The following is a 13613-nucleotide window of genomic DNA, read 5'->3' on the forward strand; positions in this document are numbered from 1 at the left end:
TAAAGAATTCTTAAAGAAAAATCTAAAATACAATTTAAGATTCAACACAGAAAAAACAAACATGTGTGATATAAAGCACACAAGAGTTTACATAGTATTTTTAGCCAGATTAACCTAAAACACACACACACAACACACAAATTCATAAAGGAGAACAAAACACACATAACTACCTTTAAACATGCCACTGTTGCCCAGTGACTATTTTGAGGTCAAGGCATTAAAGATCAACAGATTCAGGACAAGGCCTCCACCTTCTCCTTTCTACCAAAACCTAAAGTATAAATCCCTTCAGCCTGCTCCAGAGGGAAGAGATTCCGCCCTACACCAGCAGGCAGAAATGGCCACATAACTGGTCCGAATGAACAGACTTTACTAAGTAGCTCCTTCTCCATACCTCTAGCGACCTACTACCGTCTCCCAGCCCTAAAAGCCCACGTCTCCTTTCCTGCTATTTCTCACTCCGGCTCACTTTGCTATCACTGTAATAAACATCCATGTACATGAAATGAAAACAAAGGAGGAAAAACTTAAGTAATAAATAAACACCTCAGCGGGGCTGGAGAGATGGTTCCTAGGTAAGAACACTTGCTGAGTCTGCATGAGGACCTGAGCTCTGGTCCTCAGCAACCATGTAAAGGCTGGGTTTGGGGCTGGCGAGATGGCTCAGCGGGTAAGAGCACTGACAGCTCTTCCGAAGGTCCTGAGTTCAAATCCCAGCAACCACATGGTGGTTCACAACCATCTGTAATGAGATCTGACGCCCTCTTCTGGTGTGTCTGAAGACAGCTACAGTGTATTTACATATAATAAATAAATAAATCTTTAAAAAAAAAAAAGGCTAGGTTTGGCTGAGCCTGTAGCCTCCAGGCTAAAAGAGGCAGAGACAGACATCTCACTAGTCCTCACTGGTCAGCCAGCAGGTCAAGAAAAGGTGTGTCCCAAGCTCCTGGTTCATAAAGGGACAAAGCAGAGAGCGACCAAGTAAGAGACTGGACATCATCTTTTCGCTTCTGCACTTGCACACCCATGCACACACACACATACACACACAGAAATAATGTCCACCAAATGGTAAGTTTTGAAAATTTAAACCATAAAAAAAATAGGGCATACCCCCAAATAACCACAGTATTTAAGATAATTATACATAAAGGACCTACCAACTATGTTATAGTAAGACTAAGCTCAAGCTAAAAACCGAAAGATTAAAGAGGAAAGAATGGAATGAAGAGTGCTGGGATCCAAACACCACTCCTTTGATTGCTAAAAAGAACAAGAGAGATGTTGTCTTTCACTTGTTGTAGCTGTCATTAAAAACCCTGGAGCCTTATCTAGTCTAAGTGTTACCATAAAAACCCCAGAGCAGCTGCTATCCCTAATAGCCCACCCCATAGCTACATGTCTACGCACAAGAGTGGATGAGGAAATAGTTTAGCAAACTAGGGTTTGGTTTCAAGAGGCAACTTAGTACAGCCATTGAGAAGGGTAGTAGATTATAACAGACAAAAATGTGTATGTCGTGACATCAAACAAAAAAAGCAATCTTTATTTAGATTATTATTAATATCTGCTTGGGTGTTAGTTAAAACCTAAAGAAAGAAAAGGGATTGAGAGGGGGACTATCTTTTCTTTTACACTTGTCTACATTTCAAACTCTTCTACAAGCCGGGCGGTGGTGGTGCACGCCTTTAATCCCAGCACTTGGGAGGCAGAGGCAGGCGGATTTCTGAGTTCGAGGCCAGCCTGGTCTACAAAGTGAGTTCCAGGACAGCCAGGGCTATACAGAGAAACCCTGTCTCGAAAAACCAAAAAAAAAAAAAAAAAAAAAACAAATCAAACTCTTCTACAGCTTGAGCATGTATTATTTCAGATATGGAGAATGACTTTCAAGTCAGGAATGATGGGTAACAATATAATAGTTAAAGATCTGCAGGATCTATTTCCAAAAGACTTTATACAATTTGAATTATTCAAACAGAATAAATCTTCATCTTTGGCACTCCAAGGCCAGAAGACCTGCCAGAGCTCTAGAGGTGTCAATCTGTACAGCAGATAGTGTGACATCATTCAAATGCAGCCACTCCAGGCTCTCATGGACCTGCTAACCACTCAAATTCTATGTCAATAAAAGGTGATCTGTGTCCATCCCGGAAGTCAGTGGGACACTGACATGTATCTCATGAATTTTCCCTACCCAAAGTACAAGGCCTGAATCCAGCCATCAACAAACAAAACTTGATATTCACTTTGCAAGACAAGTAATTTGTATTCTTCAAGAGTGAGTATTAGAAAAAAGCTGACAATCTTTCAGAAAAAGAGGAGGGAGAATCAGGACAGCTAAGTGAGATCCTGAAAGGAATCTACACAACACCTTATTTTTCTAGTGAAATAAGAAGTGGTGTTTTAGAAGAAATTATTAGCATAAGCTAAGTAAATGTATACCCTAGAAACCACAGGTCCAAGTCTGAATTCTTCATGGGATATAGTCAATGCGGGTAAGCATCTTATGAGTGCATAAGATGGCACCAAGGCCACCACATGTGTCTACGTAAGTGTACAGATTTCTCTTTATATTTATATAATTTATACTTTCTTATGTTTATACATTTATAATATAGTCTTTAAAAAAATAGTATGTCTACAATACACCAGTTGAAAGTTTTATTATAAACACCCCTAAGAACCAGTTTAGTAAAGCTTCCAGGCACCCAGCTAGAGAAGAAGCTAGAAGCTAAGTCTATCTTAATAAAAAATTCTCCTGCAGATGCAAAGTGGTGGGAAATGGCTCCCATAGACTCTAGGGAGTGGCAGGCACTCTTAGGAGGTGTGTTGTTGGAGGAAGCGTGTCACCGTGGAGGGCAGCTCTGAAGTCTCATATATCTCAAGCTACACCCAGTGTGATACATAGTCCCCTGCTGCCTGTGGGTCAAGATATAGAACTCTCAGCTCCTTCTCCAGTACCATGTCTAACTGCATAGTGACATGTTTCCTGCCATGATGATAATAGACTAAACCTCTGAACTGTAAGCTAGCCTCAATTAAATGTTGCCCTTTATAAGCACTGCGTTGGTCAAGGTGTCTGTTCACAGCAACAGAAACCCTAAGATATTTGCTATGTTCGCTTTTGTTTTATCTTATTATATTTTATTATTATCCCTTAGAAACCTATTTGTTTTCTAATGAGAGATAGAAAAGGAGTGGATCTAGATGGGAGGAGGGGTGGGGAGGAGCTGGGAATAGAGGGAGGGAAAACCGTAATCAGAATAAATTATGTGAGACCAAAATAAAACCAAGCAAACAGAACAGCTATTTGTAATAAAAGTGGAAGAAAGAAAATATGCACAAACGGATGCATCACTTGTCGCTCCCTGTCTCCCTCCAGCCCTCCACGCCCCACTCCTTCTCACACTGACAGACTCTTTTTCTTTCAATATTATTGTTACTTATATATGCAAATAAATACATAAATACCAAAAAAGACAACTCATCTATGAAAACGTGCACAAGCCCTCTTTTTTGAACCATCTTCCATTATAAAACTGGATATGGGGCAGTGGTGGCGCACGCCTTTAATCCCAGTACTTGGGAGGCAGAGGCAGGCGGATTTCTGAGTTCAAGGCCGGCCTGGTCTACATTAGTTCCAGGATAGCCAGGGCTACACAGAGAAACCCTGTCTTGAAAAAACAGAAAACAGAAAACAAAAAAACAAACAAACAAACAAAAAACCACCACCAACAACAAAACAACTGGATATGTATTTCACTATTAGTAACATGGAAAGTCATGACATATCTAGTTACAAGAACACAGCAAAATATTCTCTAAAGCACATATCTGAAGAAAAACATCTAAATTTTATCTAAAATAAGCAATAGGCCAGAACCAGGCAGCAAACTGTTTTCCTTCCAACTTCAAGGAGCCAAAAGCTTACAAAGGAGGACACAGAAACCCAGAGGCCAGCAGCTGCCCAGTGCATCTCAGTGATGAGCTAGAAGAGTTGGTCCTCCACCCAACATTAGCTCCCAAAGTGTTATGAAAAGTAATAGTTGAGCTTTAAGTGGATGAAGCATACAGTATCTCTAAGATGCCACAGGCAGTGAAGGCTATGAGCAAGATGTGGGAAAGGAAGGCAGTCACAGGTCTGTCTCTCCATGGTCACCTTACCCTGTCTTAAGCCTTACTGTTATCAAGCAGAAGACAGAAATTCCGACTTCAAAGCATCTCCAAGTGTCAGATAAGTCCACGGTCTTCCTTTTTAACTGGTAGGTGCACACTCCTTTAATTCCCATAACTTAGAAGTCAAAAGCAGGGAGATCTCTGCAAGTTCAAGGCCAGCCTGGTCTACATCATCATGGCTGCATAGTGAAACGCTGTCTCAAAATAAATGAAAGGCAGATAGCTACAGAGTTAGCTCTTAAGCAAACAACCATCTTCTATCATCTCAAAGGTCAGCCTCCACTCATGCTGGACCTGAAGCCAGAGCCCTATGTATACCAGGCAAATGCTCCACCCCTGAGCTTTAGCCTCAGCCCAAAGATCGCAGTTTTAAACTAGCGTTCTCTTCTCATTATTTGGATTAAAGGTATCTTTTAAAAATTCGGAACTGATTGTCCTGTTTTATAACCCCCAAGAGAATTTTTTCAAATGTTTTTAAAATCTTTATCACATATACTAATTTGTCACTTAAAAAATAAGTGGAGATTAGTCACCTCAACAATGACATCTCTACAATACCAATAAAGCTCTAGCACTGCAGACACTCTCTCTCCAGGATTCCAGATGTGCTCTCAGTCTTCAATGCCTTCATACACAGTTATGCATAGATCATAAGCAGAGAATTAGCCAAAGGCGTGACCTGTCCATTATTAGAGGGGCTAAGGTCTTTTCCAAAGCCTTAAGATGCTACCAGTCCCCACAAGTTAATTTCTAAAACTGTCAAAATTATTTATAAAGATAAACTAATTTTCTTAGCAAAACTAAGTGCCCTCTACACAGAGCTGTGTGTGGCAGTGAAGCGTGTGCAGTGCTTGATCCTTGATTCTATGACCCTGAGCACAGCTACAAACACTTCATGTCACTATGTGGCTTCCGCTTCTTGCTTCACTCAGAAGCAAGACTCAGCAGTCAGCAGCCCCACGCCTAAAGGCTATGGGTCATCTCAGTCACTGACTGGTAGCATATAACTGATTCTCAGATCAGGAGTACCAATTAATCAGCCATTTTAGAGAAATGGGAAAGTCACTGTGGACCTGCAATTCAACAAAGCTTTCTCACATGGCCAAAGTTTCCCATTTTTCTAGCTACACCTCAAGCATACACTCTTCTCTCCGTGTTCTTTTATTTATCAGGTCCATACTACCACACAAGCACTCACCCAGTGCACACTCCTAAAGGCCAACAAAATTATCACTGTTTGCAAAGTCCTGACTGCCTCTACTCCTCAACCAACTGTCATCTGCCCTCAGTTAAGGCCTTCACACTACAAGTGACACTTCAACTCCAGTGGCAATGACATCACCTGAACCACACAAGCCTGGCTTACTCTTACTCCCTGATTCCACCTCATGCTTTTGACAGGGTTTCTTTAGAGCGGAATGGGAGGCACGGTCATCATGTGGAAGGGTCAACACTGACTCCAATCATGACCACCATCATGGTGTTGAAGAATCCAAACAACCCCTGTTGATGAAAGAGAAGATCTGTTTCTCCTGGCTAACGGTTACACCTCCCTCATTAATCGATGCAACCATAATTACCTTGAGTTCCTCTTGCATTTTGGCAAATTAAAACAAAGCAAACAAGTGAACGCACCTAAGGTGCTCAAAGCTGTGAATTACCCTTGTGGAAGCTCTTCACCTAGTCCTCCATCCATGGACGGTCTTAAGCCTACACTGTTAATCTCAGATCTTAAAAGCACCTTCTTATTAGTGTAAGAACGGTCTACATCCCTTCTCAAAGAACACAGAATTATTATACAAATGCTTATCTATGAGAACAACTTTTTAAAAACCAAAGTCTCTTTAAAAGAAATATCGAAGCCGGGCGGTGGTGGCGCACGCCTTTAATCCCAGCACTTGGGAGGCAGAGGCAGGCGGATTTCTGAGTTCGAGGCCAGCCTGGTCTACAAAGTGAGTTCCAGGACAGCCAGGGCTACACAGAGAAACCCTGTCTCAAAAAACCAAAAAAAAAAAAAAAAAAAAAAAGAAAGAAATATCGATAAGCATCAAAGAATCAGGAAACAGTGCTAAAAAGACCAAGCAGCACAGACTAGAGGTGGAACACTACCAAAGTAATGTTGCCTCCAAGAGTACAGCCTACTCTGAAGATATTCCAAGGAACCTGTAAGCAGAAGCCAACACAACACAACACACACATACACACACACACACACAAACACACACCCGCTGGCATTCAGGATGAGCTAAACTCTTGAGCGCTCAAACAGCAAAGCCTAAGGTAAACAAAATAATCACCCAGCTTCAACTTTCTATTTGCACAAAGTACACAGAAACCTTCGCAGCCCCCTCCTCTGCCTCCATTAGGACATAATGAGCCTGCTGATCCACTGAACAAATTCAGTGATAAGAATCCCTGTTTGCCATACTGTGATAAGAACCGAGATTCTACAAATCAGTAACTCCTGGACTTGGAGAAGATTCTAGTCTTCTACTGACACAGAAGAACTATTTGTAGAAGATTAAGAATCAGGAAGGAACCTGAGCCTAGTGTTCTGATGAACAAGCAACCTGACCACTTTGAGGTATATGCCAAAAGAAGGGACAACAGCGGGGCCTCAAAGGGTCCCATGCGTATCTATTCTCACAGCAACTAGTCAAAAGTCAAAAGATGGAAGCTGCTATCCACAGATGGCTGGGAAATCAGAACAAGGCATACGCAGGTGCCCCTCCATCTCTGGTGGCCCTAGACACCCACTTCTGAGTTGGAAACACAGAACTGAGGAGCGCTTGTCAACTTTCTGGCTGAACAACGAAGCAGGATGTGAGGCATCCCAGGCTACACCTCATGATCACATGGCTGACTGGGATAGGAAAGTAAAAGAAGGGCCTACTATAACTGTACTTTTCCCACATCTTAAGGCGAGAAGCTGTCTTTACAAGAGTTTCAGCCTTTCAAAGGGAGGAGACAGATGCACTCGGCATGAAGCCAGAGGTGTATGCTAAGTGTCAGCGCACCAGCCCCAAAGGACAGATCCTTTCTGTCCATACTTACAAGAGGTTCCTAGCACGGCCAAACTCAACGACAAGGAAAACGAGGGGGTCACTTGGGAATGAAGGGCGGAACGTGGCTCAGTGCTGAGTGGTGAAAGTGTCCCAGTGAGGGAGAAGTCTGGAGAAGGGCAGTGGTGAGACCTGCAAACCTGAAAGCAGCTGCACTGTACTTCATGGCCGAAGCGTCAATCCTGAGTATGTTGGCACATGTTAAAACAACTGTACACATTGAGACAAACAGAAGTCACCTGACTCTCTCAGTGGGACAGCGCTTCTCCACTCACGCCACTGTACTGACTGAGGACGGATCCCACGCTGGGCTGTCTGCCTAAATCCACTTGGACAGCACACCCTGAGAAGCAGGTATGCAGGCTCCGAGACCAAAGCATGATCCAGTCAAGGCTCAGGCAGCCTCACACGCTGAAGAAATCATCAGAGTCGCACTTCCCTCGTGTGTACAACCAGGAAGGAGGATACTGCATGAACACACTGAGAATTCATTCAGTGAGACTCTGAGAAAAGAGCCTGACACGTCTTGGTACAGACTGATGAGACTTAGCAAGTGTCCTCCTTCCCTGCCACGGCTAAGCTGTGTAGGCTGCAGAGAGGCAATCCTTAGAGAGCACACCCACCTTCTCAAATGACATCCCCATCTCACCGCATCAGACTGGTCAAAGAGTCAGATGTGGCAATGCTGTGTGACACAATGCTACACACGTTACCCTCCCTAGAAAGCAGAGCTACACCTAGACACACTCATACATACCACCATGAAACCACTCTCTGATCAGAACCAAGAGAGTCAGGCCTGGTGGTGCATGCCTGTAATTCCGGTATCCCAGAGGCTGAGAGAGAAACTTCCTAAAAGTTTCTTTCAAGAAAGACAGATATGAACTACACCAAAAATACCTTCTAAAACCAAAACAAGAAAGTTCAACAACAGACAAACAGCCTAGCTATACAACTCCTGCCCAGAAACACTGCTATAATGCAGTGCTCAGTGTGGAACAGGAAGACAACTACATTATTAATGCAGTTGCAAGGTCTTTTATCACCCAGTTAAAGCCAACCGAGTGATCTTTTGGAGCCACGTGTAAATTCACAAACTTAGGCTACTACAAAAGCAACCCTTGGTGCTGACAGTTCTATAAAATACACACCAGTCATGATATTGTGCACTGTTTATATTACACACTGCATGTTTCACAGGTAGCCTGAAAAGTGAAACAGATTATTCCAGAACTCAGTCCCCAAAGGTATCAAAAAGATATTTCCAAAAACATCCAAACTACTGTTTGCTACAAGCGTCACCCAGTATTCACCTTTTGGTAAAATTTCGGGTCCTCGGTTACTATGAAAATTTTTGCCTAGAAAACTTAATGTTTATACCAATGAATTTCCAACTCAGCGATCCTACTTTACAACAGGTTTGAAAAACATATCCCAAGTTGCTTAACTCTTGAATTGCATCCTTTCCTACTGACTTACAGTGAGGTTCCTCAGAAAACTAACAATCAAAGATTCAGAAACTCAGGAGCAAACTCCCAAGTAAGTCTTTCACCCGATGACGTCTTTCAACACTTGATCATCATAATACTTAGGGCATCATATATCGGTAACTAACCCTTTAATCACAAGTCTACTCATAAAAGCAAGGACTATTACAGATCATAGACTCCCAGTCATCCATTTGGACAAGTCTTCAGGACATTGGCTCTGTCCTGCAGGCAAAGTCGCAAATGCCTAGCTCATCTCTGCTAGGCAATCCACACCAATTTGGTGTGCTGGCTTGAGCTGCACACAGATTTGGCCGAACGAAAGCCCCTTAAGCAAAGACCCTTCTTCGAAAGGTCCAGACGACCTAAAAGGGGAGGGGCACAAAACATGACCTGGGCCACACACCCCCTAAGGCCAGCCTTGGTCACCTGCCAATAAACACATAACAGTCCTTCCCAGGGCTCCAGCCCGCACCTCGCTGAGGCCTTGTCCCCCTCCAGATCCTCGGAGGCATCCAGGGGTCCCGCGCCATTTGGCAGGCCCCGGTCGCTCCCGGGACGCCGGCCCGCGTGGATACCTCCTGTCTTCTCCCGGGCTTCGAACGCGGAACGGGACCTGTCAAAGGCCGCTCCTCCTAAGGCGGGGGTGCAGAGAGGCCCGCGTGGACCGTCCTCTGCCCGGGCTCGGCGTCGCGGCCTGCTCCCGGCGCCCGCGCGGGCCTCGCGCAAGAGGCGGGCCGGGCATCGCCGTCCCCCGGGCCCGGACACAAAGCGGCCCAGCGGGAAGCCCGCCTCACCTGCAGCACTGGGCGCCGCGGGCCTTCCAGAACCATCGGACCCCGCTTCGGCGCGCGCGTCACAGCCCAGGCCTCCCGGTGCCGCCCGGCGCCGCCGCCGCCGCCGCCATTTCCTGCCGCTCGCCGTCGCCTCGTTCCGGCTGTCAGGTTACTCCATTCACCTGGGCCCGGAGCCGCCCGCGCCGCACCGCGCCGCGCCCCGACCCCTCCCGCCCGCTCCTGCGGAGACTGCGCAGCGCCCTGCTCGCCTGCAGCCCGCGCTCGGCCCGCGGCGACGGCGCACAGCGGCTTGGAGAATCCCACCGGCGTCGCGCCGCCGCTCCGCGCCCCCTCGCTCGTTCGCCCCGCGGCCGCATGAAAGCCGTCCTGTGATTGGACGGAGCGCGGAGGTGAAAGGTTAACCCCGGCCCCCCAGCCACTCAGAAGCCGGGAGACAGCAGACTCGGGCCGAGGTGGCGTCGGAGGCCCAATGCGAAGACCGAGCTCTGCAACGCAGTCAGCCAGCCTGCCGGCCAGCCGGAACCCTGAACGCGCCGCTGGGGCTACGCAGTCCCGGCTTGGTCTAGACGGCTCCCGGCTCCTTTCCCTTCTTGATGATGGCACCCATCGCCCCCATCCGCAAGCCCCGCTGCACCGCTCTTTTGGTCCAAAGAACTGAGCCCTGTGGGCAGCCCTCAAAACCAACTTGAACAACCAGAAAATGCCCGCGGCATGCAAACTTGGATTTATAAGGCTGAGCTTTCTGCTGCGTCTTCTTGCTGAGATCAGAGGAGTAAAGAGACCGACTTAAAGAAAACCATCTTAGTGTAGGACCCTCCCCCACCTCCGTGTGGCATCTTGGAAAAAGACTCCGGAATAGACTGGTACTCCAGGTGAGGGATGGACGGTTCTAGCCCGGGACTTCTCTCAGCCACTGGAAGCACATACCTGTCCGTCTGAACTATGTCCAACAGTCCCACGTAGTGGTTGTTACCTCTCCAAGTTAAGGCTAATCTTTAATAAGTGCAAGTGATTTGTTTATTTGAATAAATACTAGTGTCATTTGTTTCTATTTTTTTATTACTGTTATTTCGAAAGCAGATCTCACTATGTAGACCAGGCTGTCCTCAAACTCAGAGATCCGCCTGCCTCTGCCTCTCAATTTTGGGTTTAAACGTGTGTGCCACGCCGGGCGTGGTGAGGCACGCCTTTAATCCCAACACTTGGGAGGTAGAGACAGGCGGATTTCTGGGTTCGAGGCCAGCCTGGTCTACAGAGTGAGTTCCAGGATAGCCAGGGCTACACAGAGAAACCCTGTCTCGAAAAAGAAAAAAAAAAAAGATATTTTTTAAAGACCAACTTCTTGTCCATTAGCAGATGTTTCTGATTTCTTTACCTTTAACTTGGAGGCAATATGGTCCATTTGTCTTGTTTTGTTTTGTTTTGTTTTGTTTTGTTTTGTTTTGTTTTTCGACACAATGTTTCTCTGTATAGCCCTGGCTGTCCTAGAACTTGCTCTGTACACCAAGTTGGCCTAGAACTCATAAAGATCCAACTGCCTCTGCCTCCCAAACACTGGGATTAAAGGCATGCACCACATCTTCGGCTGTCTTTCAAAAAAAAAAAAAATAGATTTGGACTATCCCAGCATGAGGAGGAGGAGGTTACCATAGCAAAATCACAGATCAAGGCCAGCCTGAGCTACATGCCAAAGCCCTGGCACATACATATATGATATATATAATGTATTTGTATCATTTATATGATGTATGTATTATATATGATATCTATCATATATATGTATCATGCTAGATATTATGTATAATGTATATGTATCATACAATGTATAATTAATATGTAATATATAATGTATATGCTATATCTGATATGTACCATATCATACATATATGTGATATATATGCACGTATATATGATATATACCCATATCCACAAAAGCTCACGTTTACATATGCAGTTGGACAATGTCCAGCTCTCAAGAACATTAACTTACAGAAACACAGCTGCAGATGAGACTCTTCCCACATGATCCACTCAACCCACACTAGTTGCCTCTGGAAAGACCCTCCCTCACCAACCAATAACACATCAAAATGCACCAATTTCTTCCCCACAATTTTGTCTTCTAGGCCTAATATATATTTATCCCTACCTGCCTTTCAACAGGAATCAACATTTGGGATAATTCTTTCAGAAATATGAATTCAGGACGACTGGTCATTGAACTCGGAGTCCAGTGCATGCTCACAAGTGCTTTCTATATATTTTGCTCAGTCTGGGGGGGGGGTTAGAGTTGACTCAATAATCTTTGATTTTTCAGAATTCTGGATTTTTCCACTTGAGATGTATCATTCAGGATTATGATAAGCAGCAATGAAAGATAAACATTCAAAATTTAAAACAAGAAAGTCTCTCCTACACCTGTTCTTGTGCCCCAACAGCAAACCATTGTTTCTTGTTCATTCTTCACACTTGCCTTCACAAGCAAGCCAAGATACTTATTCTCTATCTTCATTTATAAAAGCCACCAAGATACTTATTCTCTATCTTCTTCATTTAAAAAAGCCACAGGCAGCATGAGGTATACATTTACTGTATCTTGCTTTTAATACAATACACACACATACAGAACAGATGTTTACAGCATGTGGAGGAGCCCCCAGTCTTGCCAAGAGTCACCAGCTCTCTGTGCAGGCTGAGACTCTTTGGTAAATCAGCGTTGGTACACTAAGAATTGATCCAATGTATAGGGTGGGGCATGACCCCCAATCATCCCCCACCCCCACCCCCGACACTTACACAATTGTCCATGTTCCAGCCCTCTTGAACTCTCTGGGTTCGGAACGTCTCCATCCCAGTGGTCTATCTGTCCATGCTCCACTTGCTGGTTTGTTTTCGATCTGGGGATCTAAACTCGTAGAAGAACTAGAGTCCTCATTTTGTTTGAAATCTCAGAGCTGATGTTTCAAGCCACTTTAAGCAGTGGCACAATGCACCGTGCAGTGCATTTTCTGTGAGCTAACTTTGATTTTTCCATCAGATATTCAGGACTCCACACTGATCCAAAAATAATAACTGAGGAGGAGAGAAAGCTCTTCCTTACCACAGAATAAGTTTACAAGGAGTTGTGTCAGAGCAATGATCTATTTGGCAATTATACTGACTAAATCTGATGGATAAACATTGAACGAGGAATGAGAGATCTTAACTCAGATTCAAAGCATCTCTCTACGAATTCTTTGAAAAGTGATAACTTTACAAGAGAGTGATCCAGCAGATGCTATCTCGCCCAGATGAAGTCAGCTGTCATGGGAGGAGATAACAGACACATCCCACTAGAGTCACAGCCTCGGTCTTGTCAAGTTTTCTAAGTTTCAAGTTGGAAGTGTAGCTATGGTAGGGTTTCATAAGGAAATGTTCCTTCAGGCTGGAGAGATGGCTCAGCAGTTAAGAGCACTGACTGCTCTTCCAGAGGTCCTAAGTTCAAATCCATTCCTGGTCAATGGCATAGCTTCAGGATGTCTTGATGGCAGCAGTTCCACTATAGGGTAGAGGCCCTCACCAGCAAGGAGGAACAGAGGCTGGCCCACTGCTGCCGACTCCAGGGGAAGATCACCACCACTTATCTGTCCTTCCAGGAAATACCATCACAGACCTGCCCAGAGGTTAGATAATTTAAGAACCAAGTGACAGGATTAACCATCACAATACCTAATAGGCCAAAAAAAAAAGCCTTTGTACAAAAACCAACTGAATGTATCATAGACAAAATATAAAAGCATTTCTAACTAAGATGGTAAGGCAAAATAGTTACAGACTTGGATTAGATACCTCACAATTTAAAACTTCCATTATCTGTAACAAGACACTGTTAAGAAAATCAAAAGAAAAGCCACACATTTGAAAAGGGTGTTCTCCAAATGCCTATCTAAAAATGACTAGTGTTACCTCACTCAGGATGATGCCCTCCAGGTCCATTCATTTGGCTAGGAATTTCATAAATTCATTCTTTTTAATAGCTGAGTAGTACTCCATTGTGTAAATGTACCACATTTTCTGTATCCATTCCTCTGTTGAGGGGCATCTGGGTT

At 44.6% G+C, this 13613-nt stretch overlaps 1 protein-coding gene across 2 annotated transcripts in view; it reads right to left on the bottom strand.

The window, feature by feature from the left end:
• Window positions 1-9797, bottom strand: part of Dicer1 (dicer 1, ribonuclease III) — a 64778-nt gene extending 54981 nt beyond the window's left edge. For both annotated transcript variants that reach the window (XM_021178579.3, XM_021178580.3), the window contains exon 1: window positions 9526-9797. The gene's annotated coding sequence lies outside the window, so the exon portion shown is untranslated. The remainder of the gene's footprint in view (window positions 1-9525) is intronic.
• Between the last annotated feature and the right edge of the window lie 3816 nt (window positions 9798-13613).

Source organism: Mus caroli, unplaced genomic scaffold (genome assembly GCF_978045245.1).
Source record: "Mus caroli unplaced genomic scaffold, Mus_caroli_1 scaffold_14, whole genome shotgun sequence".
In the NCBI taxonomy this organism is placed as follows: Eukaryota; Metazoa; Chordata; class Mammalia; order Rodentia; family Muridae; genus Mus; species Mus caroli.